Here is a 5,916-nt window from a genome sequence, read left to right as displayed (position 1 = left end):
AGTTATTCTTTAATTGTTGATGAGCCACATCTAATGTTTGTAGGAAACCATTCTCTACTAGTCACTGGTTTCCTAAATGTATGTAAAGTTAAAAGGCAATACCCCACCATGTATGAATTTGACCAATTATATTTCAATGGCCAGAAGTGTATTAATGTAATCTAAAACATTTATCCTGTTTCACAAGGCATACAAATTTAGAAAATTTTTAACAATTGTATTTATGTGAGATTATGAATATGTTAATTAGTTTGTGGTGAAAATTTCGCAGGTATATACCTGTATCAGAATCAAATTATCAGCTAGGCATGATGTTACATACTTGTAATCCTAGACACTTAGGAGGCTTAAGCAAGAATATCACAAGTTCAAGGCCAGCCTCAGCAATTTCACCAGGCCCAATGGAATTTAGTGAAACCCTGTCTCAGAAAAAGAAAGAACACAAGCCCTTTAAGTCACATTTCAGATCCATTAAACCACAACACCATGGGCTACCCTCTATTAATTCATGACCCAGTAGGCCTCACTAGATGCTGTTACCATGATCCTGAACTTCCAGAGCCATGAGCTAAATAAATGTCTTTTTTCTATCATTTATCCAGGGACATATTCAATTATAGCAATAGAAATTCTATTAAGTTTCAGAGAGATTCCTGGTCAAGGCACACATCTAAAAATCAATACCTCTGGAACTCAAACCAATTATCTTCAGTTCCAGACCTTAATTGAAGCAGTTAGCCATCAAGTATAACAAGCATAAATCAGGCTGCAGATTCCTTTTTACTTGCCACAGCTGTTTCTGTTTGGATGTAAAAGTCACTGATGAGAGTAGCTTGATTTCATCTACAGCATCTGTATCAAGCTACCTACTTTCAAATCAACTTCCTGAGCCTTTTCCTCATCTGAACACGCAGGTCAATAACACTTTAGTAATAGTGTTAATAATATCCACTAATAGAGTTATTCTCATCATTAAATGAACAGACAGAACAAACATCAAATGCTGTTCCATCCCTTCACACTCTCCTTTTCTAATTTTTTACTAGGGAAAAAGTGAGGATTGTTAAAAATAATGTTTCTTTGAAGGAGTATAAAATTTTGAAATGACAAGAAAACTTTTATAGCATATCAAATAGTAATAAGATACCGAACCACACCCAGCAAAAAAAAGTTAAGTCTGGGGCAATTACCTTTAAGACTTTCCACTCTGTGACATGGGCAACTTATCTTAACACTTATTTAAATATCAGAAAGCCTTCCAGCAGTGATGTCATCATTCCCCATATTACCAGAGATGATGATGATAGTCTTCGTACCACATGAGCTTCCTGAATATTTCCAGAGTTCAGAAACTGCTTTTGTACACTTTGCACAACTTGTAATTTCATTTCCTACCAAAAGCCTAGTACTGAACAATTTTTCTTTGTAAAATGCAAGCATTGTGTTGTACCACCTTACATTTAGAAAACAGTGAGATTGGTGTGGTGGCACATGCCTCTAATTCCAGCAACTCAGGAGGCCAAGACAGAGGGATCATGAGTTCAAACAACTTTCAGCAAAAAGCAAGATGCTAGGCAACTCAGTGAGACCCTGTCTCTAAATAAAATACAAACTAGTGATGTGGATGTTGCTCAGTGATGGGTGTACTTGAATTCAACCCCTGGTACTTCTTCTGAACAGAAGATTATTGTTTCTTTTTCTGACATGTTACCCTCAGAAATGGGGATCTACATTCTAGAGAAACTACTGTGTATAATTTATTAACTGAGAGATGTTAATTTGTTGGACAAAAGCATTTACTATCATAGTACCATATGGAATTTGAAGTAGACATCAGAGGACTCAAGGAGAGATGATATGGGCATCCAGGGAGTCCAAAAGATGATTCTTATGAGTCCAAACAGCATCCAAGGATCAAAAATAACCAGAAAGTGCTCTCATGATTAAAATGATTGTTACAGTGAACAAAAATTATCCCTCTTGTTAACATCATTGGACCACATCAGGGGTCCTCCAGGAAAACCCCACAAATCATTCAGATGATGGCAATCTTCAGCTCTGTGACTGGGAGCCACTCTGATTCACTGATACTTATGCCAAAGCAGTTGTAAACTATTTTGAATATCACTTCTGGGTATCATCAAAACTACTTAAATAAGAATCTTTCTTGTCTCTAAAATCTTTAAACTTTCCCCTTGAGCTATTTGACAGTGTGTTACTTCTAAAAAATACTAGCAGCTGAAAATGAGATCCAGCTCTATGAAATGTATCTTTTTCCTATAGTAGGTATTCATAAATAATGCATGTTAAAATTTAATTTATAATTTATACACACACTGATTAAAGTTCTAAACTATGAAAGTAAAATTTTTAAACTACACAGCTATAGGATTTGCATGCAGATAGTATAAAACTATATGCTACAACACAATTTATCATTCACTTCTTTAGAATCATGTATTATTTATCTCTTAACTCTTCCCAACTAGAATAACAACTCAACAATAAGACCAATGCACAGATCATAAATGACAAAATAATTTGGTTTTATTCATGGAAATACTCGAGTTTATTAAAATATGTAGATGAGATCCAAAAATGGGACCATATATTCTCCTGTTTAACCCAAAACTTTATGAATTGTTTAGAAATGGGTACTAGTCTAGTCAGTAAGAGTGAGTCTCATAGAAAATAATTAAAATAACCAGATAGAGTTTTGAAGAAAAATATCTGCATTTGAAGAAAGCAATAAAAAATTTCGTATTCAAAAGAAAATGATTAGCTATTTGCAAAATTACAATTTGCAAAATTCACTAAAGTTGTATCAACCTGATTTTATTACATAAAGTATGTAATGGTGTAATGAAATATTACTTGCAGAACAACAGCTAAGAAAATAGCCGCACAGTTAAAGGCATTTGACAATAGAATAATATTCTATGAAAAAAGTGCCATGTACAAAACAATTGGTGAAAACAGAAACTGTGAGAGCTCTGAAGATGCAGGGAGACATACAGATGTTTAAGAAAGGTTGTTTTCAAGAGCACAACAGACAGCCACACAGATCACATTGCTCTTGGATTTCTTTTTTCAAGTTCAAGATATGATGGGGTGCTAGGGAAAGCAGAAGGTCAACCCAAAGAGAGTCACAAGTGAAAGTCATTGACTTATCTCTGAAAACAAGATTTCTAATTCCTTTAAAAGCCACCATCCCACAGGAATTGAGTACACTAAAACACTCAAGGCCAAAATGTACTTGCCCCTCCCAACTTCTCCATTGTGTTAGCCAGAATCTAGTGCAGGGTCCACACTGAGAGGAACTGCTCTAGCACAAAGGTACACATGTACATGTTGACCAGGTCATTCTGTAAGGAAAGAGGGAGAGCTATGTGTATGCCACCAGTGTCAAGCATCCAGGCTTATCTTACTTGGCGTCCTCCAGCTGCTGTCACAGAAAGTTTGATAGTGCTTGCTGAACTATCAGCTGCCCATTACCACAAGACACTGTCATTACTGCTTGTTTGATACATTGTCACACTCAGGATAACAATAGCTGCCACTTGGAGTATGTATCCTAACAAGTAATCCCCTGTAGCTTTGTCTATAGTCCCTGTTGTTCTGTATAACGGACTATTATTACCAGAGAAAATGAAAGCAGAGAAGTTGGGTCAGCATTAAAATTTGACTATTCAAACTCTCACATATTGGTTTCTATCCTACCAAGCATTCTGTTGATTTAAAAAATAACATTCATGGCTTGGCAAGTAGGAGGAAGTGGCAGCTGTGAATTGTGTCTGTGTGGAGAGGGGGGCAGCAGAGAGGAGTCTCCAGGGGCCACTGCAGCTGCTTCAGAGAAACAAGGAGCAGCAGGCAAGGCTGAGCAGAATCTGCAGAGGCCATGACCACCACTGTGGAGACCAAGAACAAAGCGGAGGAGCAAAGATGCGAAAGCAAAGTCTGAAATGAATGTTACAAAAATCATTTTAAGAGCTGCATACAACTATAAAAATTTCTGAAGCCTTTTCCCAGTAACTACCTCAAGATGAATGAAACTGCCTTCTTGAATCTTTTAGAGTGTCCTGTGTGTCTAGAATGCCTGGGTACTTCTGCAAAAGTCTTGCCTTGCCAGCTCAGGTTTTGCAAAGAATGCTTGCTGGGATTCTAGTTTCACTCAGTTGTCCTGAGTGCAGGACTCTTGTTGGCTCCCATGACTAAGAGCTTCCCAATAACTTACTGCTGGTCAGACTTCTGGATGGCATCAATCAGAGGCCTTGAAAACCTAGCCATTGGGGGCAGTGGGACCAACTGTATAATTTCATTAAGGGTTCAGGACAACACTATGGCTCATTGCAGTGCAAAAGGTCTGTAGAGCTCACAGTGTGGATGGAAGCCTAAGGTGCAAGCCTGGAGGCCCCAGTTGGGGTATACCTGTTACCATGTCCTACATCATTAAAATAAACATGAAGAAAAGGAGAACAGAGATTTTAAATTCAGCAAATGCAACATCTTCATTTATTGATGACATGTTGGTGAAAACTGCTTCAATGGGTAAGTCAATAGGATCCATGGCAACGTTGTTCAGATTATTAAACCATTGACTCAGCCCACCTCAGTGCAAAGCACTTTATGATGTTGAAGTGAAAGACAAGAAAGCAGACAATGATCACCTTCCATTTGTTAAGGATGATGTTCTCATTGTGATCCAAAGATAGATGAAAACTGCACTGAAGAAATGTTGGCAGACAAAATAGAAATATTTATAATTTACTATTTTGAGTTTAACTTGGTTGCTATGGAGCTGACAGAATATATTGAGCCTTCCATGACAGGATTTGATACTACAGAATGTACCTCAGCAGCATCCCAGAGCAGCACTGCCACAAAGCACTCCTACACCAAGAACAGTACTAAAAAATGCCCTCATTTACTTCCCTCACCATAGCAAACAACTCCTCTAACATATAACAGAACTGCCACTGCATACTATCAGCCCTCCTGTCTTCATCAGCTCCTGCAACTTCTCAGCTGCCACAAGAATCAGAGAAATATCTGGGCTTTCCTTCAGTATTTCTTATCAGTTTCTTGTGAGTTCCACAAAGTCAACTGTGACCACGCCCACCAACACAAGCAGTGCAGTGACAAACAGCCACTTTTTAAATTTCCTGTTGGATGTCCTCTATCCAGCTGCCCATGAAACTATGAAGACTACCTTTCCCACAAGCACTCTCTTGGCTGCCACTGTCCTCACCTTCATGCTGTCAACAGCTAGTGCTGATGCTGCTGGAAGGGGACCCAGGCCCTTGGCAGGATCCACTGCTCACAGGTTGGAAGAATGAATATTATGAAGATGTTAATTCTACCAAAATTTCTCTACGAATTTGTTGTCATCCCAATATGAGTTCTTGCAGTTAATTTGTGGAAATGTATATATTTACTCTAAAATTTTAGCAGAAATGAAAAGAACCAAAAATAGCAAAGGCTATTTTAAGGAATTAGAACAACATATAACAAGCCAACAAAAGACAATAGTATTTGATAGGGATGACATAGGAAAAAGAAAAGGCAGAGACCAGAGGAACAAACAAACCAGAATCCAGGAGCAGATGGCACTCTCACAGCTTTCACCTCAGCATGGTGCGAGAAGGTGGCCTTTTTTGATGATGGATGCACTGAACCTTCACGAGGGTAGGGATTGATCTTTACCTCAAACTATATACACTAAACAGAACCCAAATGGATCCTAGACCTCAACATCAATGTTAAACCTATAAAGACTCTGAAAGATATCAAAAGAGAATACCTTTCAGTGGACAGAGGGGATGCAAAAAGCAAAAACTGGGAATGAAAATGTTGAGAAGCTGAAGCTCAGTAAAATGAGCCCCTGCTGTTCACCACCAAAGACAGCAATACCAGTGA

The 5,916-nt window shown here is 38.1% G+C and overlaps 1 pseudogene; it reads left to right on the top strand.

Annotated features, from left to right (window-relative positions):
- The first annotated feature begins 4,042 nt into the window (after positions 1-4,042).
- Positions 4,043-5,336, top strand: LOC143404222 (E3 ubiquitin-protein ligase SH3RF1 pseudogene; annotated as a pseudogene).
- The last annotated feature ends 580 nt before the right edge of the window (positions 5,337-5,916 follow it).

This window comes from Callospermophilus lateralis, chromosome 7 (genome assembly GCF_048772815.1).
Source record: "Callospermophilus lateralis isolate mCalLat2 chromosome 7, mCalLat2.hap1, whole genome shotgun sequence".
NCBI classification, from domain to species: domain Eukaryota; kingdom Metazoa; phylum Chordata; class Mammalia; order Rodentia; family Sciuridae; genus Callospermophilus; species Callospermophilus lateralis.
Note: the sequence above shows the minus strand (reverse complement) of the source record. Positions and strands in the feature narration are given on the sequence as shown.